The following is a 23,248-nucleotide window of genomic DNA, read 5'->3' on the forward strand; positions in this document are numbered from 1 at the left end:
TAGCAAGGGAATGAGGGCGGTGACACAATTTGTAGTCTACACAGAAAATAAATGCGAGGGGAAAATATAATTTGGCCATATTTAGGCTCGGTGGAAACTTTCACCTCACTGGTTTTGGGAAGGCGCTCATAGGGTGTTGTGAAATAGCATAGGAGAAACATCTGATCTCCTCTAACTTCAAACAGGGGGGCAGAGAATCGCCATCGGCATCAACAACCCAAAGCTAATTGGGAGTTGAGGTTTTGTGTTATTTCACTGAGCCAGGATTCTCAGTGATTGACAGTCAAGACCTAGGAATCCCGTATGATGAGACCTCCTTTAAGGTGTGGTCTACTTCCAATGTAAGTGGAGGCTCTGGAAAAGCTTGCTTTTATTCTGGGTCTGAATCTTGCATTTGGCTTGTTGACTCCTGTTCTTTGTGCTTCAGCAAGTCTGCTGACATTTGCTGCCCAAACTGGGTATCATCAGCAACCTGCCATCTTATCTTGTGATGTTGGATTCATTTGTCTCTACAACCAGAAGACTACAATGAATTTTGGATTCATTGACCCCCTATGCCAGAAATCTGTCATCTGACATGGAGATCTTGGGTTCATCAGCCCCTGCAGCTATGTGAGTCTGGAGACCCCTCCAGTTTAACATCTGACCCAGGGATCGGAAACTGGCCTGCTTCTACAGCTGTGGGAGCCATCTCCTTGATTTCAACCTCTCCCATATACATATATATGCAGGTCAATGCTTTTGCTTCTCTAGAGAATCCAGACTAAGACACCAGAAGTGCCTCCATTCTCTAAACTTTTAACCAATTCTAACACCAAACAATCTTCCCACAGCATTCTCTACCTCTCAGCTGGATTCGATAATTTGTTACAGTGGCCAAACAGGACTCATAGCAAATACAATTATGGGATGTCTTAGGGAAGTAATCGGTTGTAATTCAGTAACAGAAACAACTCAGGATACAGCTCTTAGATCAGGACAGCCTCTTCTCAGCCATGCCTGCAGACAAGCCTCTCTGGCTTTGGCCCCTTAGCCTGCTCGGGCAAATGTTACAAAGCAAGGTTAGCTCTGCCAATTAAGTGCCCTGAGGTGGCACCTCACTCCCCTAGTAAGTCTTGGCCTGAAGGCAGTCAGCTCTAGTTGGGTGGATGGACAAACCGGGCTCCTTTGTCAAGTGCCTGGCATCACCCCACTCTGCCAGCAAACCTCCCACCTAAAGACACTCAGCTTTCTCTGTGGGTCTGGCAGCCCACCACTCGGTCTCATGGAAATTTTCTGGATTGGCTGCCTCTGTTGCCGCCATTTCTCAGCCACTGCATTTTGCTGCCTCTTGCTCTTTTTGGTGTCACAGCCTGGTCTCCTGGATCTGGAACATTCAGTCCAGCGATCTAAGATTCAAAGGATAAGTTCCATTCTTGAGTCTTCTTTCTTAATAGTTGTGAGACCCCGATTTTCTGCTTCTGGAATGGTCCATTTTAAGTTCAGTGGGGTGGCAAGACTGACCACTCCCCATGTTAGGGTTCCATTTCTGTTATTTGCATGATTAGAAAGCTACCCAGTCCTCTTGGTGGGCCACAAGCACTGCACATTTTCTTCTTCTGCTTTTTTTTTTTTTGCATTTTCTCTCTCTCTCTTGCTCCTCTTTTTAATTGTTTTATTAGGGGCTCATACAACTCTTATCACAATCCATACATACATCAATTGTGTAAAGCACATTTGTACATTCATTGCCCTCATTATTCTCAAAACATTTGCTCTTCACTTAAGCCCCTGACATCAGCTCCTCATTTTCCCCCTCCCTCCCCATTACTCCTCCCTTCTGAACCCTTGATAATTTATAAATTATTATTTTGTCATATCTTGCCCTCTCCGACATCTCCCTTCACCCACTTTTCTGTTGTCCATCCCCCAGGGAGGAGGTCACATGTAGGTCCTTGTAATCAGTTCCCTCTTTCCAACCCACCCTCCCTCTACCCTCCCAGTATCGCCACTCACACCACCGGTCCTGAAGGGATCATCCGCGCTGGATTTTCTGTGTTTCTAGCTCCTATCTGTACCAGTGTACATCCTCTGGTCTAGCACCTCACGTTTTCACAGTCCTACCCAATCATTTGGTGAGAGCTAAAAGATTATAGCTAGAGGTCACATTAAGTAATTCATGGCATCACAGGCGTTGGGTTATAGAAGGCATCATGCAGTTGTAGGGAGAAAGAAAAAATTTACATCAGTTTTGTTAGTGTAAATCCTAAATGACAGCCTTTAGAAACAAGAAGGATCAGGCTGTCCATGGCAGTGACTTAAGAGGACAGCCAGGACAGTGAACCATAGCTACATGCTTTTGGTGGAGGATTTAAGATTTATTGATGTCTGGCTGGTAAGGAAAGGCAAACTTATTGTTTTTACCCAGCTGAGTTGAGACTTAGGTGTTAAGGCTTTAGAAAAAAAAGTCACATTCACAATGGAAATCTGCTTCAGCATTTCCAACATGACAAAACACAGCATGTAGTCTTGGTTGTACCCAAGACAAATAAAACCTGTCACAGTAAACAGAGCTGCTACTCCTTCCAGATTGGTGGGCATATTTGTTCAACCAACCCGGCAAGCTAAGGGAAGTCTTCAGTGATGCTTCTGCCAATCTATTTACAACTCGCCCTCTTTGCCACTGGGTCCTCCATTGCTACTCTCCTGCATGTCGCTAATCACGTAGTCAAACATGGCACATTTACTTACTGGGAAATGTAATTTTACTACTGCATGTTTGCAAATGTCCTCAGGCACATGCTTTGTGTCCATAATGTAAAACTAGCATGTGATGTTGGAAACAGCATATTTGTGATTGCACCAGAGCTGGATATAGAGGACAGGCTCGTTACCTGCTAAAGTATTACACCGAGATATTAAGGCCCAACTCCTGAACCACGGTGTCCATGTAATTCTAGAAAAGAATGCTCACGAAAACATGATGCACTCTGACTGCAACTACACCGTACTCTTCCTAGAACATCTTACTAACTCTGTAAACCTGAACACCATTGCTGTCAATGTCACATTCACCGAAACATGCTTGCTTGAAGTAAAGTCTTAATATGGGCTACTCTGTCAATGTGACATTTTTCATTCGTTCTATTATTTTCAACAGTATCTCAGATATATATATATATATATATATATATATATATATATATATATATATATATATATATATAAATATATATATATCCTAAAAGGGAGACTCTGCCTGGTAACTCAGGTCTGTGAAAGGACAACTCTTTTTGATTATGTCTTTGAATCTTGTCATGAGTGTAGTGTGTTCTTACAACATGCACAGACCCAGCTTTATCCTTGGTGTTTTGTTATATGCTTCTGCGATACGAGCCAAAAGAGCTGTGTTCATAATATCAAAGACAGACAATTGGGTCACCTTTGCTGCAGACTTTCAGAAAAGCAAAAGGCATGAGACTGGATTTAGAATGTGCCTCAAACAGATTCCACAGCTTAACAATGGAGACGGGGACTTCCTGCTGTTTCAAGTGCAGTGCCGTCCACAGAGGCAGGGCTCACCCTGAGAGAGAAAGGGGATACTAGCCAGCCTTTCAACAACGCTGAGGCCCACTTCAGTGACCTTTACAACAGCATCAAATACAACATGGGTGTGGGGGAGAAGGGGGAGTGAATTGGACCAATTCAGCCATCCTTGAAGCAAGATAACTTCACAGCATCCCCCCCCCACCCCCCAGCAAAGCACAGAAAGGTACATCATTAAAGCAACTGAGTACGGCACAAGAAGGAGCCAGGGTCATTTGAGCCTTTATTAAGGATTATTCATTTCTTGCATGAGGGACTGCCCAGGCTCTCGCTGCACATCACTTATGCGGGGCTCTTGGATTCTTCAAGCCCTGCCTGTATGTGTCTGATTAGAAGGGAAACAACATTGTTCTTGCTTGAGTAGAGAAACTGACCTTCGCTGACCAGAATTTTGATTCATTCAAAGAATCCTTGGACACCTCAAATCTCTAGGCTCCCATCATCCCTCCTCAATGAGCTACTATGTTAGTTCATGTGCAAAATCTGAGTCTATATAAGCCCTGGTACCACCTTGGTCATTAACAGGTAATGTTGGAGCTTCTTCACAGGAGTAGAATGTAAATTGAATGCTGAGCTGACATTAACCAAACACTATTACTGAGGCACTCACGGAGCCTGTGATCCATAAAGAGAGGCTCAGGGCTTCAGTGTAGTCATTTGTGCCATGTGAGATGTGAAGTGCTCGAGTTCACATTCATTACCATCAAGGATAAGGGTTCCTATTTTTACCCAAATGACCACACACGCACACACACACACCCTCTTTTGGGAACAGAACCCATTACTTTAGATGACTGCCAGCTTATGTAATGAGGTGGGGTTGCTCATAGGAGACTCATCCGGGTCACTGGGCTCTACCCGCTCCAGGGAAAGGGACAGATGATGCCTCTCCTCGGGGCTCCCCTGAGTGTTTGTTCACTCAGGTGGGCCCAAGCCTCTATGCCAAACAAACAGAAACCTACAGTGGCCCCTGTCCTGTGATTCCAAGAGTGACAAGAAAAAGCCGAGGATAAGATCAAACCTGGAAACTGAACACTGAGCAAGTATTTTGAGGAATCAAATCCATGGGGCCAAGCACCAGTCTGAGTGGGAGCTCAGGCGCTTTTCCAGCACCTAAACCTCATTATGCAGGTCTGTGGTTGGTGGATCTGCAAGGAAGTGAAGCCAACTCTGACGCCTCGGCAAAGAAGATCCTGAGTTAGCCATGCTCCTGCGGGCCCAGTTTTCCAAGGTGTTGTGCTCAGCCTCATTCTGACTATCGTGCCACAGAGCACACTGAAACCACGTGTAGGACTCCAGCCTGCTCCAGCCCTGGAGAAGGAGAAGTGGTCCCTCCTAGTCCATGTTGGCCACACTCCCTGCAGCCTCTACTTCCAGACTCCAGTGCCAGCGAGTTCATCCCCCAGAGGAGTGAGAGAAGCCGGTGGAGAATGTATCTAGAAAGGAATGATTGGCCACATAGGTGCCCAGAGACAAATGCTTGTAGTTTCCTTTAAAGCTGTTACCATGGCTGTCGGGCTTTCCCAGAACCTGGGTGTCTCCACTCACGAGCTTGCCCACAACACCCTGCTTGGTGGAAATGCTAATTGTCTGGAGTGTGGAGTTTGTCTATCCAAGAAACAATCATTTCACTGAAGGGATATCGTTTGGACACATATGTATTTCTCTTCACCATCTACTAATGCTGAATAAAATGAAGACAGTATACAGGTCCTTCTTTCTTTCTGGTGCTTCGCTCATTTCTTTCCCTCCCAGATCAAGTGCAGCATGAGGAGATCAATCCCATATGCAAGCTAACAGAATAACAAAGAGCGTCATTCCTGTGAATCCAGGGGGAGGGAGCGAAATTTTTACCTGAAACATTATAAATTATACCAGGCATCCCAGGGAAATGATCCACTAGTGATATTACTCACTGGTTTGTCCTACAGTGGGGGGTCAGAAGTAAGAAGGGATCCCCATTCACGAAGAGTTCAAGAAATCTACCAGACAATAAGACATGTAGCCAGAAAGGAGAATATTAAATGCTAGATGAGAAGAGTACTGTGGATCAAAAGGGGAGGTAGTTTCCCACAAAAGAAAGCTCTTCAATCACTGAGCATTCAGATATATAGAAAAACGGGAAGAAATATCAAACGGGGAGTTAGACAGTTAGAAATGTCAGGGCCTCTTTGATGGGGGACCCCGAATGGGCTAAATACTTGACTATCGGAAACACGTAAGGAGGACCGGCTAGAATGTGGCAGTGGGAGATCTTAATTGACAGCTAAGTAATGTGTAATTTCTCAAGCATGTCTTGGGAACTGTTGAACGATTTGAGCAAGAGAATGAGGAGATAAAATCAATGTTTTCGAAGTTTAGCCTAGCAACCGCACCAGAGGGACTTCAGAGAAAAAGGAAGGCAGAGGCAGTAAAGAGAGGTCAGTTGTCATGAGCCAGATGTTGGATGGAAGTCATGCATTCATTTAACAATTATCTAAAGCTTTCCATGTATCAAATATACTATAGGTACTTGGGTACGGCACTCAACAAGAAAGCAAAGTAGCTGCTCTCACGGGGCCCACTTTCCAATGAATACATTTTTAAAAAGGCAGATAACATCAAAAAGTGACAGGTACGGGGAGAGATGGTCATTAAGGCAGGTTCATTTTGAAGCGGGCGTCACTTGGGCTGAGATGAAAGGGGGAGGATGCCTTGGGATCACTTTGGGGAGAAGAATCAGTAAGTACAAAGGCCCTACAAGGAGGACAAACTTGACTTATTGAAAGAAACAGAAAGGGGGCACAGTTAACAAGGAGAGAAGTGGTTGGAAAGGGGCTTTACAAAGTCAAGTGATGTAAGACCTAGGGGCTAGGTGAAGAAACTGAGATTTTTACCTTCAACACCTGAGACGGCAAGTGCCAGGGTCTCCTTTCACAGTGTCGGAGGGTAAGTCCGAGTACTGCCACGAAAACATAGCCGCCCGCCTCTATGGGACACAAGCGCCAAGATGTGAAGCTATCATTCTTGACGTTTTCTCCATCTAGACCTTTACACCTCTGAAGATGGTGTTTCCGTCTTTTTAGCCCTTCCTGAAGAACTCTGTGCTCGTTGATTTACATCACCCCAATGGCCATTTTGGCATCCCGGAGGGGTTCAAATGGGATGCCCAGGAAGTGTTATTTGGGTTCAGAGAACAAAAATAAGTGTGAAGGAGCAAAATCAGGGCTATAGGGCAGAGAAGGTTTCCCAACACAATTCTCCTGGAACAGCCCTTGCTACCCTCTGCACTTTCCCATTTTCTGAAAACTTCATAATGAGGCCTTGTGATCATCCTCAGGGAAAATCTATCAAAATGACCCCTCGAAACTAAAAAACCAAACCGTGACTATAACCTTCTGGACTAACCGCTCTGCCTTAAATGTAACTGACCAGCAGCTGCCGTTGGGAGCCACTGCTTTGATTGGACTTGGCTCTGTGGATCATAACGAGCAAACCAAGACTTGTCCTTGATGATGACTCATTCGATAAAATCATTTTCACCAGCTTCAAGCTCACTCAGAAGACTGCAGGGCGGATCAGCTCTGTGGGACAGTGTCTGTTCATGTACACCTTTGGCAGCCACTGGGTCTTCTTCCACAAACTTCTGGGCTTCAGCCACAGTTCCTTCATCCATTGAGGTTGGCGGTCTTCCCTCTCTAGGTCGTCTTTGCGGTCTTTGTGCCCTGCTGTGAAACACTTGAACCATCTCGAGGGTGTGACTTGATGTGGGCCAGCATGCACGTACATTTGCTGCAAAGCTCGGGTGATTTGGAAAGGCTGCCACTTGAGTTTCGTTAAAAATGTGTTATTACCCTGACTTCAAAATCATTTCCCCTTCCATGGCATAAAAAGCATCCTCACTTCTTTTTCAGAATGTAACCTAATGAGATTAAGACAAAGAAATGTACAACTAAGAAACTCTGTGTGCCCTTCACCACTGATCCCAAAGACAGGTTTAAACACCTTTTGTTTGGAATAAACCTATGCATGTATGAACCAGATCTCGCAGCAATACTTTTTAACGCACTCTTGTGTTTGTACAAGACGGCTTCACTTGCAGTGTGAAGTACGGGTTGTTGAGGAGCAAGAGGAACACCGTTAAAAGGCCTCTCTGTCACACCCTCTAGGTGAGAGAGGATGGTGACACGTTGCTTTGGGACATGGTGGAGCTCAGGAACAGAATAGTAAAAACAAGTTTGGTACTCAGCAGAGGCCAGGGCTGGAAATAAAATACAAAATTCTATCATTTAAGGATTATATTTATAGGTATAGAGGTCAATGAGATCATCTACATAGCTTAGAAAAAAGAGAGTCCGGGACAGAGTCCGGAAGCAATCAACATTTAACTGCTGGGAAAAGAAGAGCCAGAAAAAGAGGCAACACGAATGGTTGGTAAGAGAGAAGGAAAACTTGGAGAGAGTGTCATCATCGAAACCAACAAGAGAACATGGTCCAGAATGAGGGAGCGGTCCTGGTTCTAGCAGAGTGATGAGGATTAGACAAAGCAGGGGAGCAGTGACATACTCTCATGCAATCAGATGAGATGGGATGCCCCTGATTATCACACCAAAGGAATGAATTCTTCCAACCAATGCCTACCCTTAAAATGAACAACCTTGTCTGGCTCCTGCCTAATTTGACATCTTAAGCAAAAGGACATGCTTTCTGGGGAAGTTGGGAGGTTTAGGGTGAAGAGTGAAGACAAAAATTTACCTGGTGTCTTAAAATGGGACAATAAATGTAAAAGTCACAAGGTATAAAGCAGTATGGAGAAACATGGCTTAACTATTGATTGCCAGGAGTAAGATATTATCAATACTGATGAACTTATTGATAAGGACCGTACTTTCACTGGCCTCAACGTAAAGATTTAAATCTCTAGTATGCACATTTTTAGAAACAGAGAAATTAAAAACTGAAAAATGAAATAAGTAGCTGAGCCCCTGAAACTATTGTCCTGAGATGATGCATAAACCCTAAGCCAAAAATATTCCTGAAAGTCTTTAAAACCAAACAATGGTTTACCTAAACCGGTACTAAAAAAAAGTCTGCTTGAGCATTATGCTCTTTTAAGAACTATCAATATTATGGTCTTTTAATCATCAAATTGACATCGGCAACTTGAAGGATTAGATAGGAACCTTAGGGGCAGTGAATTTATGTTGATGAGATGGAACAACTCAGAAAAGGAGGGTGTTCTCTGGAGTTGAAGCAAATCAGGGTGAACTTGACAGTAATGGGTAGTTTTGGTTTCTGGATGTTAAATCCAGGTAAGGTTGGATATCTACATTAGCAAATATTTTGGCACCAGATATTGCCTCAGTTACTTAAATTTTACAAAATTACAGCCCACGGCATTGGCATTTAATTTTCAAAGAATGGAGATTTTCTTCTGTGAAGTAGAAAAGAAAAGCCAGTTCCCTTCCAATCATTTTCCCAATTCTTTCCTTCATTTTTCAAGAAAGAAAAAAAATTAACTAGTATTATTTTACCTATGATGTCATCAGTTCTTGAACCTATCAACAAAAGCTGCCTGGGTAATGGCAAATTTAGTATGGTAGTTACATAATCTGGTGTCAATTTGAGGATTGAGAGTGTAGGAGTGGAGTCTAGTCTGTCTATCCGGTCATAGCTAATGAGGTCTCTGTGTGGACATGGCCTTCTCCTGGGAACTCTGGACTTTCTTCCTGGGAGGCAGGAGAGACAGTCTCTCTCAGCTACTCCCTTGGAGATATTGCAGCTGACAAGACACATGGAACTAAGCTAGTGTCCTGAGCTGGAGAAGCCAAGTAGAGACCCCTGCCAGAGCTGAGATGCTTACAACACCACTAGATCCAAAGACTTTCTACCCACTGGCCTGTGATTGTCCTGCATTCGGTGTCATTGCATGTGTTTTGTGAGTCTGAAGAGGACTTTATAGATTGATATCAGACATATGGGCTAGTATCAGATTTATGGGCTTGGATTGGACTGGATTGGGATGCTTTCTTAATGTACAATTATCCTTTACATAAAACTCTTATACACATATACATGTTTATGAATTTGTTTCTCTAGTCTATCCAGACTAAAATATTTTATCTACAGAAAACAAAACACACTGCCATCAAGTAGATTCTGACGTTCTCCCACAGAGCAGCTGGTGGTTTCAAACAGCTGACCTTGTGGTTACCAAGGATCCCGTAAGTGTCTAAAGAAGCTAAAATAGATTTAAATGAACACCCCAGAGCACTGCCATCAAGTTGATTCTGACTCAGAGTGACCCTACAGGACAGGGGAGAACTGCCCCATAGAGTTTGCAGGACAGTAAATCTTTATGAGCCCAAACTGCCACATTTTCCTCACAATTAAATGAACACAGCTCCTACTCACTCATCAATGAAGGGGATTAAGCTGGATGGTATAATTCTTCATTTAGAGCTTTGACGTTTGTTCTTCACAGAGTTTTAGTTAGAATTCATTATGTGTAAATTCCCTGAGTGCATTTTTAGATGAGGTTTCATAAAAATAACCCCCTAAGGGACAGGCAACTAACTAGTCTGGGGTGCTGGGTAAACCCTCGTCTCTTTAAATCCTCATCTCTTTAAGCCCATTTCAACAGTAAAATGGAAATGCCTGTCTTGCTTTTGTTGCTTGTTGCTTCAAGGGAATGAAGTGCTGATCCTACACCAGCCGTCGTCATGATCCTGGGGGTGCTGGAGTCTATCACTGCAATTGCTTGCCTTCCAACGTAAGGGTTCATTTTCTAGCGCTGTATCATACAATGGTCTGTGGCGATCTGTACGATCCTCCTGGCTAATTTTTGCAAGTAGCTCGTGAAGCTTTGATTTCTAATCTGTTTAAGTCTTGGCATTCAACTGAAGCCTATCCACCCTGGGTGGCCCTGCTGCTGCTTACCACTGGCGGTCTGCTGGCATCACACCACCAGCGGCACAGCTTCCAGCATCACAGCCACATGCAAGCCGCCACAGTGGGCAGGGAAGTGCTCTGCCACTGCTTGATTTCTCATTTGGCAGGGCCACTAGGCCCAAAGGCTTTGAGCCTCAAATGTCCTCCTGATGAGAAAAGAGTAAGTGACTCCCTAAGCTAAGGCCAGGAGGATTTCCCTGAACATCGCCCTGAGCTTGCTGTTACTTGTATGAGCCCACAGGGATGGTCCTTTGAAGAGGAGCCAAGCAGAAGGGTCAAGGAGCCGGCTCCTCAGTCATGAAGGGGCAGTATTGGAGATGGAGGGACCTAGGAGGTGACACTAGAGCAGCTGCTGGGCCCTCAACGGGCACCTGTCTAATGACATCAGCTAGAGAAGATCCTCCCCATCCCCAAAGAATGCAGTGTTCTTTTTCATTGTTGGACACATTTCAAGATTATTTTTAATGACAGAACCACTTCTTGCCATTCCTTTCCGCCTCCTGAGGCGCTGCGGTCTTTGCCTAGGTGTGCAGCAAGCTGACAAATGGGAAGTGGAAGAGCAGAGGCATCTTCAGAGTAAGCAGTTTCTGCTAAGAATCTTTACACCTCAGCGCTCGCACTCTCCACCCCACTGCCTCGGAAGCCTCAGCAGAGGAGCAGGGTAGGTGTGTGTGCACAGCCGGGTCAGGAAAAGGCCGCCAGCCGGCTGAGAAAAAGGAAATGATGCTAATCAAGCACAGTGCTATAGTCCCTTTCCACTCTCACTCCCCAGAGCATCCAGGGAGTCCACAGGGAATTCTGGACTCCTTCCTGTAAACACCACGGGCTTGCACACAGTGCTCATGGCACCCCTCCCCCCACCCCTCACCCCAAAGACGCTGACTCAGCATCTGGCCTGGCGCCAGAGCAGCACATTGCGAATTCAAAGTGTGCACCAATGTTCAGTACAATTACGACATAATGACTGTAAAGCTGTTCGTGGAAGCCAAGAAAACCTGAATAATGTGGCTGGGTTATACCACACATGAGGGCTTAATAGAGTTTAAAAACCAATTTCAAAATTCCTTCATTCCATAAAGATAGCATTAAGATGAGGGCAAAACGATTCTAGTTCAGGGGACGGGAACAAAGCACATAAGGCATTACACAGACTCCTTTCCACATTAGCCTTTTTAACCAAAAGGGCTCATTCCCTTTGAAGATATCCCTGATACTTAACGCTGACCCAGAAAGAAGGCAATTTCATTAAAACATCTTAGTCTTATTGTACTGAGCTAGTAATGCTGGTTTTCCTGCTATCTAAAAAGCACACACTCCCATTTCTTTAAAAAAATAGTCACTATTCAGAATCCATCCACCTAGGTAGTGTCTTGTTTTCCATCTGGGGCTATATAGCATCTCACCCATCGCTAACCCCCATCACTTTCAGTTCATCTTGTCAAAAAGGTTATGCTCATGACCATGCGAGACCCGAAGATGCTTCATTTTGGAGAAAATGGCCTTGGAGATGTGAGTTACTCAGGACTTGTGATACCACCAAGACCGAGGCCTGCAAAATCACAGTAATTAAGCCCATTTTGTGAAGCACCACTCTTGAGGGCAGGAACCACGCACCTTCAATTATATGAGACGCTATAAAGGTCTCACAAAAGCATGTAAACGCTGCACAATGAAGAAGGAAGACACAAGACCTGACACATTTGGGCGGCGGTGTCAGTGAATACTGCCTGCACCACCAGAACAGTAGACAAAATCACTCAGCATACAGTCAGAATGCTCCTAAGAAAGGTAAGGTACGGAAGGTAAGACTTTGGCTTGCTTACTTTGGACCCTTAATCAGGAAAGATCAGTCTCTAGAAAAGGATATGGCATTTGGTAGAGGAGTCGTAAAAATGAAGGTCTTCCCTCAGTAAGAGATACTGACCCAATACCAGTATCGACAGATCCAAACATAACAACAATCAAGAAGATAAAGTAGAACCAAGCAAGGTTTTGTGCTTTTACACATTCGCTGCCACGAGTTGGAGTCAGCAACTGCAATTGAACAGCAGTCCACTGTTACCCAACCGCTAAACTGTGGAACTTGGAAATGACTTTGGAGAGCGTCTTGGTTTATGGATAAGGAAACTAATGTCTAACTCAAACCCTTCATACTGTATAAATTTTTGCTTATTTATTGCTATTTTCTCCTTGGGCAGTAGCATCTTTTTTTGAATAAGGAATCAAGTACAGAATGAAAAATAATTTCCAATTTCAACCTCCTTTCTCTCAAAGTCTCTCAAAAGCTTTAGATGTTAGTCTTCACAATGTGCCAAATAGCACATTCCACTTAGGGCGGAAGTTTCAGATGGAGAGAAGGAAGTCTCAGCCTGACATGGCAGATTGGAAAACAAAGCCAAATGACAAGAATCCAGCTGAGCCCTGGTTGTGGAGTGGTTATGTGCTGGGCTGGTCAGCATGAAACTCCACCAGGAACTCCGAGGGAGAAAGACTGGGCTTTCTATTCCCGTAAGTAGTTACAATCTTGGAAACTCATTGTGGGCAACCCACGATGAGGCAGCACTGACTCGATGGAAGTGAGAGATCTCTAAATTAAGAAATTTCAGATTAATTTCAATTTGAACCTGGAAAAAAAAGAATTGAATTTAGATTTTTTATTTTTGTCTTTCTGATTTAAATTCTAAGCTGTCTCACCTTAAACAGTTTTCTTTCTCTTAATTGACTCGAAGAACTACATGCTTTAAGAATAAGTAAAAAGTTAAATAATTCTATTTCATGCCTTCCCTTCTGAATAAGCTATAAACCATCTCCCATTATTTCATGATTAATATGAAAAGGTAATGCACCCATGCAAGGAAGTTCATCTATTTCCAGTTGTTTGCAATTTGGGATCAGCTACAATCCCATTGGCAATGACAGGAAATAGCATATAGCACATGTCTGCCCTACTACAACACAAAAAGCTGTCAACTTTGAACTCCTTGGGACTATTACTCATAAAGCAGAAAACACAATTTTCAGTTTCCTTTAATATTATTTGGGTAACCTACCCTTAAAACAATGTCTATACATAGGTGTCACTATTTTTAAAGGTAGCCTCAAACCAAGATTTGGATACCCTTGTTAGGCTAATAATTTGGTATCCCTTCAAAAGGATACAGCACCCTGGTAGCACAGAGGGTTGAGTGTTGGACTGTTAACCACAAAGTCAGCATTTCAAACTCACCAGCTGATCCAATGGGAAAAGGTGAGGTTTTCTGCTCCTGTAAAGCTTTATATCTTTGGAAATCCCTGGGAGAAATTCTACTCTGTCCTACACAGATAGATGAGAATCCATTCAAAGGCAGTGGGTTTGGGTTGATTTTTCAAATGGATACTCTTCGACTATTTGCTCAATTGGTATTTGGGCGAGAAGTGAGCCAGACTAGCCTAGAGGAAGGGTGGAATGTTGCAGTTGGTTGTTAAGGTCTTTCAGGGAGCCTCCTCATTTAACACAATACAGGATCTGCACCTGACCAGGCCAAACCTCCTTGGAAGGCTGTTTTATTTGGTGATGGGAGTGAGGAAAGGGAGACTGTGCCTTGCTTACTTTGATGAGATCAGGCACATGGGGTGGCTTTGGACACATCATCTATAAGGACCAAATGCTAGAAAAAGACCTCAGGCTTGATAAAGTTTAGGGCCAGCAAAAGCAACCCTCCCTGAGGCAGAAGGAGACAGTGGTTGCAACAATGGGCTCAAACCTACTGAGGAATGTGAGGATGGGGCAGGACCAGGCCATGTTTTATTTTGTCATACCTAAGGTCGCCAAGCATAGGACCGAGCTGACTCAACAACTAACAGTAACAATGGATTCTGAACTATGCCCTCTCCGCTCTAAGCGGCTCATCAAATCATTCCTTTCAATTGCATCTAGTAACCTCCTGAAAGCAACCCTGGTAAATATCCTTTACTTTGCTGCATTCTCAGTGACGTTTTAACACACATTATAAATCCAGCCTCCCTTCAGGGACACTGTCTTTTCATTTCCGTAGCATGTACTGAATGTTTGTAACACACCAGGCCAAGTGCTAGAAATATCAAAGTGGTTAAGGAACTATATCTGCCCTTAAGGACTCACATCTTGGGCAATAGAAAGATTTACAGACAAATACAGTACCATGAACGGTGAAGGTAACAGCAGTAAAAGAGATGTTACCAGATATTACTGGTGAAAGGCCCTGACATTCTTGGCAATGGATACATTCTAAAAATGGAAGGTACCTTGAGTTTTGCTTCCACTTTGGGAAACAGGGAGGAGGACTGGAATAAGAAGAGAGCAATGCTGTCCGGTTTCCTGTTCCCCGTGGCTGTAACTGGGATGGAGAGCTAGGAGTGCGGGATAATGTATATGCTCAATTTAGCCAAAACCTTTAATTTTACATTCTTCCCCAAATGCTTTTGTCCCTAGATTTGCTGTGCAGTATTCAAGGAAGGAGGAAGACCGCTCACCTCATCCCTGCTATCTGTGTAACTAGCTACACATCCCTGATCCAGATGGTTTCTCCCCTTCAAAATAACTGCAAACAAGATTAAAACCACATGCAGGAACTGTTCCAGCTGGCTTCTGGCTTCCGCTGATGTACATTCCTTGAATAAAGCAGTTGTAAAAATCTGATTTAAAATAAGGAACATAAAAAAGCTTCATGCCTTGTATTAGATCACCTCAATGTCCTGCTATGTTAAGACCTCAAGCATGGCCATTAGAGCAACTGAATATATCAGCCAGCTAGAGTATACCCAAGTGTGTGAAACAAGTTTGTTTAAAATTAAAAACAAAACAAAACAAACAAATACCCTAACATTTGTTCAAACAAACACTCTGCCACCAAATCAATGCTGACTCATGGTGACAGGGTGGAACTGTTCCAGTGGGTTCTGAGACTGTAACTCTTTATAGGAGTAGAAAACCTCATCTTTCTCCTGCAGAGTGACTGGTTTCAAACTGCTGACCTGTAATTAGCAGCTGAATGCATAACCACTATATATACCACCAGGGATCCTTTATTTTAGGCAGGATAAGTCAATCTACAGGGACAGTAATTACACTAATAGTGCGGTAGTTTCATAATCTGGCGTCAATTTGGGACTTGAGAGGATTGAGTGAAGGGTTAGAGTCTAGTCTGTCAATCAGGTCATAGCCGATAAGGCCTCTGTGTGGCCATGGCCTTCTCCTGAGAATTCTGGGAACTCCTGTACTCCCTCCTTGGAGGCAGGATACACTACTCTCTCTCCCCCTCCCCTTCCCCCCGCTCTCTTGGCTCACTCCCTTGGAGACGCTTTACTGATAAGACACATGGCATTACATAGACCCTGGGAGCTGGAGAAGCCACATGGACCTACCGAGATGCAGTCAGACCCTGGACTGGAGAAGTCAGGTGGACACCCCTGCCAGCGCTGAGATGCTTCCAGTGCCACTTGATCCCACCCACTGGCCTGTGATCTTCCTGCATTCAGCATCATTGCATGTGTTTTGTTAGTCTACAGACGGCTTTATAGTTTGGTATAAGACATATGGGCTAATGTTGGACTTATCTGGATATTTTCTCAATGTTCAATTGCTCTTGTATATAAACCTCTTCCTTACGCACATATGAGTCTCCCTGGATTTGTTTCTCTAGTCTACCCAGACTAATACAAATAGTTAGGGCAGGGCGGTTGTGGGGAAACAAGGAGCTAATAATAATGGGTATACAAACGAACAAAATGTTCTAAAATTGATTGTGGTGATAATTGCACAATTCTTTCATATATTCAGACCATTGGGGAAAAAGTGGACTTGCTAAGCCAAACAATTGTACTGACATTTAGACTAAAAGCACTGAAATGACATTGTCTCTAAAGAGCAAACAAACAAATGAATAAAAATGATTTGTAACACACACGTACAGCTTATTTTGGAGCAACAAAATAGAAAAACAGCCCAACTGATTTCTAAGTTTGAAATTATTCATTTCTATTTACTTATCTGTTGTCTATACATATCCCTCTGATGGAGACCAAAAAAAAAAAAATCATCTTTCCTTAGCAGGTGGCCACCACTGACCATATAAAGCAAGGAAGAGCTAATGTTTGGGAATTTGTCCTGCCTAAAGTACCAGCCCCGTTCATTTTCAAATTTACAACAGGATCTTTCTGGTTCTGCAGAGCAGGGTTATTAGGCTTTGACATTTTGCACCTCTGGGATAAGTTCTGTCTTGCCTGAATATTACTGTAATCATTCAGGGCTTCTAGAGTTCACCTCTTTGTCCAACCATAGTAAATGTCTCCCTGTTATTTACCTACAACCCACTTAAAGTCTACAGTTCCAAATATTAGTAGAGAGCTTTATAGGCATTTATAAGCTGGTGTTGCTGTTAGGTGCCATCGAGTTGGTTTTGACTCATAGTTAGTGACCCTGTGTACAACAGAAAGCACTGCCTGGTCCTGTACCTGAATCCTCACAATTGTGCTTATGTTTGAACCCACTGTTGAAGCCACCATGTCAGTCCATTTTGTCAAGGGCCTTCAACTTTTTTTGCTGCCCCTCCACTTTAGCAAGCATGATATCCTTCTCCAGGCACTGGGCTTTCCTGATAACATGTTCAAGTACTTGAGACCAAGTTTTGCCGTCCTTGCCTCTAAGGAGCATTCTCACTATACTTCTTCCAAGATAGATGTTTGTTCTTTTGACAGTCCATGATACTTTGAATTTCCTTGCCAATACCACAGTTCAAACGCGTGGATTTTTCTTTGATCTTTCTTATTTAATGTCCAACGTTCACATGCATATGCAGCAATTGAAAACACCATGGCTTGGACCAGGCACACCTTTAGTAACATCCTTGCTTTCAACGCTCCAAAGAGGTCTTGTGCAACCCAGTTTTTGATCTCTTGACTGCTGCTTCCATGAGCATTGGCTGTGGATCCAAGCAAGACAAAATCTGCTTCAGCCGTTTCTCCATTTATCATGAAACAATCATTAATGAGACTGTGGCCATCAGCCTCCTCAGTGTGCATGCTGTCATTATGGCAGGGCTGGAACGGCTGCTTAACTAAGACAATTAGTGCTTATAAGAGCCCTGCTTATGCTGGGACATGCACTAGAGATCCACGGGGATAGTCCTTAGCCTCGAGGATGATGCGACTCCATCTTATGTACTTTGGACATGTTAGTAAGCAGTATCAGTGTCTGGTGAAAAGACATCATGTTTGTTAAAGAGAGGAAGACCCGCAGTGAGACAGACTGACAGAATGGCAGCAAGACTGGGCTGAGGCATAGCAAATGTGAGGATGCCGTAGGACCAAGCAGTGTTTCCTTGCTGCACTGGACAGCATCTACTAACGACACCCTAGCCCAGTCTTTGAGCAGAGTCTTGCAGTCAGGTCACCGTGTGGCTTTTTTCAAAGGGTGCTAAAATATAAAGTACGATATAAAACACTATCTATGAAGGAAAAAGAATAAAGCTCATCCAGGCAAAAAATTCCCATCAGGCCAGAGCCCCAGAAAGTCACTTAGCAGTAATTTACAGCTCTTGCCTCCATCGCTATGGTCCTGTATTTGCTTTCTACTCGGACGTAACTGTAAAAGTGCACGAGCTGGTATTTGCCAGGGCTGACTAACAAGGCTAAGGACATGGTACAAGCTCCACAGTCTCCCGTCGCTCCGCAAGCAGAGGGTGGCTTTTACCCAAGAGGGCAGGTCCGAGGTCCAGAGCGCCCATCCAGCGAGCCCCGCGCCCAATGCTCCCTGCTGCACCTTCCACCTCTTCACCCTCACGTAAAGGTCAACGTGGCTGCTCCAGTGTTTACTGTACTTAAAGACAGGCACCTCACCGGGCTGACCACGGAAACCCAAGAACCGTTTCCAATTTTCGCTGCAAAGGCGGCCTTTTCCCGCCGGAGAGTTTGTTCACTTTGCAGACGGCTACGACCTGCGCGCGTGCGCACACCCTCCCACGCCCAGGCCGGGATTGACGGCTGCGGCTTAAGGAACGGCCATCGACGCCGGCACTGCGTTGCCCAGGGAAGGGCTCACGGCCCATCTCCCCCGCCTGCATCGGGCGCCAGCTCGTCCGCGCCAGGCTACCGGGACCCACCTGCGTCTGCCCTCCACGGAGCCGCCGCTTCCGGCCCGCCGCCACTTCCGCCCTCAGCGCCCCGCACCGGCACTTCCGCCCTCAGCGCCCCGCACGTTGCACTTCCGCCCTGCCAGCTGGCCTCCAGCTGTGGGTTTGCCCCACATTCCTCCCTGGTCCCATTGAAGGCGGCCAGACCTGGGCTGTCAAGCGGGAAAGAATGACATGATAAAACCCAAAGGCAAACCGTGTTTTAAAAAACAAGAGTCACAGAAGAGCACCCCACGTGTAAGGGGGGTCGCTTGAAATAAATGTGAAATAAAGAGCTCTGTTGTGAGAGCCGCTTAACCCTTTGGGCAGTTGTATACAGCCCCACAGGGTGTGAGTTGGGTCTTTTGCTTAGGATTTGTTTAGAAGGAGCCTGGTGTCCGAGTGACCCATGGAAGCAAAGTAGAAGTGCTCCATGGGCTCTTTCCAGAGGGTAAGCGAGCGGTGGGCTGCTAAGGGCAAGACCAGTTCAAACCCACCCGTGGGTGAAAGACGGGGACTTCAACTCCTGTAGAGTGCCAGTCTCAGAAACCTACAGGGGCAGCCCTTCCCTGCCCTACAGGTCACTATGAGTTGGAATTGACTTGTGGGCAGTTAGTTGTTTTCTTTTTTGTTGTGGTTTTGTATTCCTTGATTTATTTGTTAGTTTACTGTCCCCCTCTTGGTTTGGAAATGACTGGACGCAATGGGCTTGGGTTTTGTTGTTGATGTTATTGTGTTTGTTGGGTTTTGGATTTTCCTTTGGGCAGAGCTGAGCTAGGTAATGAGGAATAGGCTTGTGAGTAAAACTCAGAGCCGTCCCCTCTCCATCCCAAATTAAAATTGTGTAAGCAAATGAGGCATTTGGTTGTTGTTGTTGTCGGGTGCCACCAAGTTGGTTATGACCCATAGTGACCCTGTGCACAACAGAAGGAAACACTGCCTGGTCCTGCACCATCCTCACAATTGTTTCTGTGCCTGGTCATATGATTGTAGCCACTGTCCATCCATCTCATTGAGGGCCTTCGTCCCTTCATTGCCCTTCTACTTTACCAAACACGATGTCCTTCTCCAGGGACTGGTCTCTCCCAACAACATATCCACAGAATGTGAGACTAAGTCTTGCCATCCTTGTCTCTAAAGAGCACCCTGGCCACACTTCTTCCAAGACACATTTGCTTGTCCTTTTGGCAATCTGTGTGTGGTATTTTCCACGTTCTTCACCAGGACGACATCAGGTAGCAATATTTTAAATAGGTCATATATTTACTGAATGATTGGAAGGGAATATGGTTGTGATCCAGTTAAGTTGAGATGTCAAGGGTGCTGGTGACTTAGCCCTCTAACCTTAGGAAACAGCGAGGCTGCGGGCAGCAGGCCTGGAGCTTGACTAGCATAGCTGAAGAACACAGCAGGTGCAGAGGCCAGGCCAGAGGGATGGGTGAGAGAGCCTGGCAGGGCCTTCCAGGGCAGTGCTAATGGCAGCTGAAGGGCTTCTTGTGGTAATCTGTTCTGGGGTTGGGGCAGAGGGTTGAACTAATTGATTTTCCGTTCTGAAAGGATCACTTTGCTTCAATAAAGCCGTGAAAAGTGGGTGGAGGACTGTGATGGCCAAGTAGACGTAGAGAAGTCCATTTTTATTACCAAATAATCCAGGTGAGAGGTGTGGCGAATGTCACGGTGGCAGTTTACTTTGAGAAAATGATGGGTAATAATCATAGATAATAATGGTGATTCTCCAAGCCAAAGTTTATTGATTGCTTTCCATAAGCCTTACACTTATTAAACTTGTTTTATCTTCCGAACATTCTTAACAAGTATTATTTATTAATACTATTTTCAAGATGTAAAAGATGGAAGCTTCTTAACTTCTCCAACTTCTTATTGTGGGGAAATGACAGGGTTCTTTTTCATGCTGTTTACTTCCAATATCCATGGAACTTGCCACCATAGAAACAAGCAAGCAAATGCGCTAACAAAAAGCCCACTGCTGTGGAATGGATTATTCTCCCACTAAAGGAATCACTGCCCTTGAAGTTAGCACCCCAATGACCAACTGTGACCTACTGTGCCAAATGTACCCAGTGGTTAAAATAATAAAAACAAGAACAACAACAACAATAATAATACAAAGCAACCAAGGTCAAGCATGAATCCCTTAAAGAAACCAAGGAGAACACACATTGTATAATATGGCCAGAGGACACACTTAGAAAGTAGAGTTTTCAAGTTCACACTTTATCGGTTGAGCATTTGCTGATAGCTTTGGAAAGAGGATTTTGTGACTGTCAACAGACTATGATTATTTCTGAGTGGATACAATCTGATAAGACTTAATCTTTCTTAAGAAAAAAAAAAAGCCAATGGTTAAAGTGCATTGCCCCTAACATCTCCGATAGACTATCCTTAAAGAAGCATAAGCACATGGAAGGAGCATGTGTAACTTGCATTTTGTGGCGTGAGAGGAAGGATTCCACTAGAAGTGCAACTCCAAAGCAGCTTTCAGTCCCAGTTCTGCGGGAAGGAGAAGCTCCATAATGAATGGTTTTATGAAGCCTGGTTTCACCCAGTGAAGGAAGGGAGGGGGCGGCATCTGAAAGGCCACCCGTGAAGGTTTTTAACCTTGGCAGCAGGTACATTCCTCTCAATGCACAAATTGTCAGCGTTGAATTTAATTAGAAGAATTTCTTGGGTTCGTAAAGCGATGATTTAAGACTTAGTGCTTTGACATGATTGTCGTGGTGGGCGGTTGTCTGGGGAGATAGCTGAGAATTCACTAGAGCCTATCTATGTTGGGAATTCCAGGCTGAGCGTCACATACCTGGGAGGGCCAGTTTAACTTGTAGGTATGGGATTCAGAATACAGGCCACATACGTTTCTGTTAGGGTATATGGTGTCTCGCTAGGAAAAATTGTTGCCTGCGAAATAGAAAAGAATGTGGCACAGTTGAAAGAGATGAACAATGGCACAAAATATCCCACTGTGGTAGCTTCAATACTTGTTGGGTATAGTAGTCCTAACAATCTCATTAGATCTGAAAGCAGTTTTCAGATGTGATGCTCTCCCCAAATGAGAGTTCCTGAATGTACACAAGTTTCAAGAAAACACAAAATATTTTAAACTAGTTACTTTGGCTAAATAACTTGAAAAGAAATTCTATGAGGGGTACCCGCCACAAAAAGAGGGCAAAAAACGCCACTGGGCTGAGCTTTCATAGTACGCCTTTTTCCCACTAGACAAACATCAAGCAACTCCCTCTGAGCTAATGGCATTGCCTGGGAAGGTTTTCTCTGGTCAAAGTGCTTTTTTTTTTCATAAAAGCAGTTTTACTCCAACCTCGTTGTTTGTTGTTATTTTTGTGTGATGGCCAATATAAAAGAACAGTGTGTGGCTGTGAAATTTAGTTTTCTACCCAGGGAAAAATGCCATAGAAACTGTTGTGATGTGGAACATAGTTTACAAGGACAGCGCTATGGGAAAAACTCAAGTGTATGAGGGGTTTTCTCATTTCATAAAAGGTGAAATGTCCGTGGATGACAAACCACATTCTGGACGTCTGTTAACTTCATGAACGGACAAAAAAAGTAAGCAAAATTCATGCACTTGTGTTCGCAGACCGATGATGGGCCATTGAAGAGATGCGGCAGTTACCTGGACTCTCTTGGAGTTCAATTCAGTGAATTTTAATGGAGGATTTGGGAATGGGAACGGCTGCTGCAAAATGTGTCTCAGGTTCTATCTGACCAGGAAAAATCATTGATTGGAAACATGCTGTGCTTTGAAAAAACAGCTCTGAATTGACCCAGACTCTCCCCCAAGGTCATTACTGGTGACAAGACATGATGCTATCTAGTGGAAGATGCCATCGTCACCTCACCCCCAAAACTGTCAAGTGAAATCAAAGATCAAGATGAAGCTCATTTGTTTTTTTATGTGAAGGAGATAAGTGTATTTGGAGTTTGTTCCACCAGGTCAGGCTGTTAAGCTTTCTATTTAGAGGTTCTGAAAAGTTTGTGTAACAGTGTGCAACAAAAAAGGCCTGATTTGTGGCACATAGAGGACTGGTTTTGCCACCACGACAATGCACCTGCTCATGGAGCCATTTCATTGTGCCAGGTTTTGACAAAACACAACATGCCTCATGCACTTTACTCACCTGATTTCCCTCCATGAGACTTCTTTTCGTTTCCTTGAATGAAGAGGGACATGAAAGGACAGTCATTTGACAATGTAGAAGTGGTGAAGGAAAAAACAAGGGAGGTACTGCCAGCCATCCAAACAGCTGAGTGTGAAAAAACGGAATCATAGATTTGACAAATGTATTAAGTGTAAAGGAGAGCACTTTGAAGATGATAAGTTTGTTTTGTTAAAAACATACAAACAAACAAACATAGTTTTGAAAAAAAATCCGTTTTGGGGGGATACCTCCTTGCATATAAATCTTCTTAGAGCAAAAAATAACGTGGACTGTGTTTCTTTTCCCCCATATATTCCAAGTAGTGTGTAAGTAAGAATGTTTATAGAATTCAGGTCGTGTCTGTAGGGCGGTCAACTGACCAAGTATCGAGTTGTTGATGGGGATGTTTTCCTTCTTACACATTATTTGTAT

General features: G+C 44.1%; 1 protein-coding gene across 1 annotated transcript in view; it reads right to left on the reverse strand.

The window, feature by feature from the left end:
- Window positions 1-18,696, reverse strand: part of C2H5orf63 (chromosome 2 C5orf63 homolog) — a 32,423-nt gene extending 13,727 nt beyond the window's left edge. The window contains exon 1 of the mRNA XM_075541482.1: window positions 18,633-18,696. The gene's annotated coding sequence lies outside the window, so the exon portion shown is untranslated. The remainder of the gene's footprint in view (window positions 1-18,632) is intronic.
- Window positions 18,697-23,248: the final 4,552 nt, after the last annotated feature.

Source organism: Tenrec ecaudatus, chromosome 2, assembly GCF_050624435.1.
Source record: "Tenrec ecaudatus isolate mTenEca1 chromosome 2, mTenEca1.hap1, whole genome shotgun sequence".
NCBI classification, from domain to species: Eukaryota; Metazoa; Chordata; class Mammalia; order Afrosoricida; family Tenrecidae; genus Tenrec; species Tenrec ecaudatus.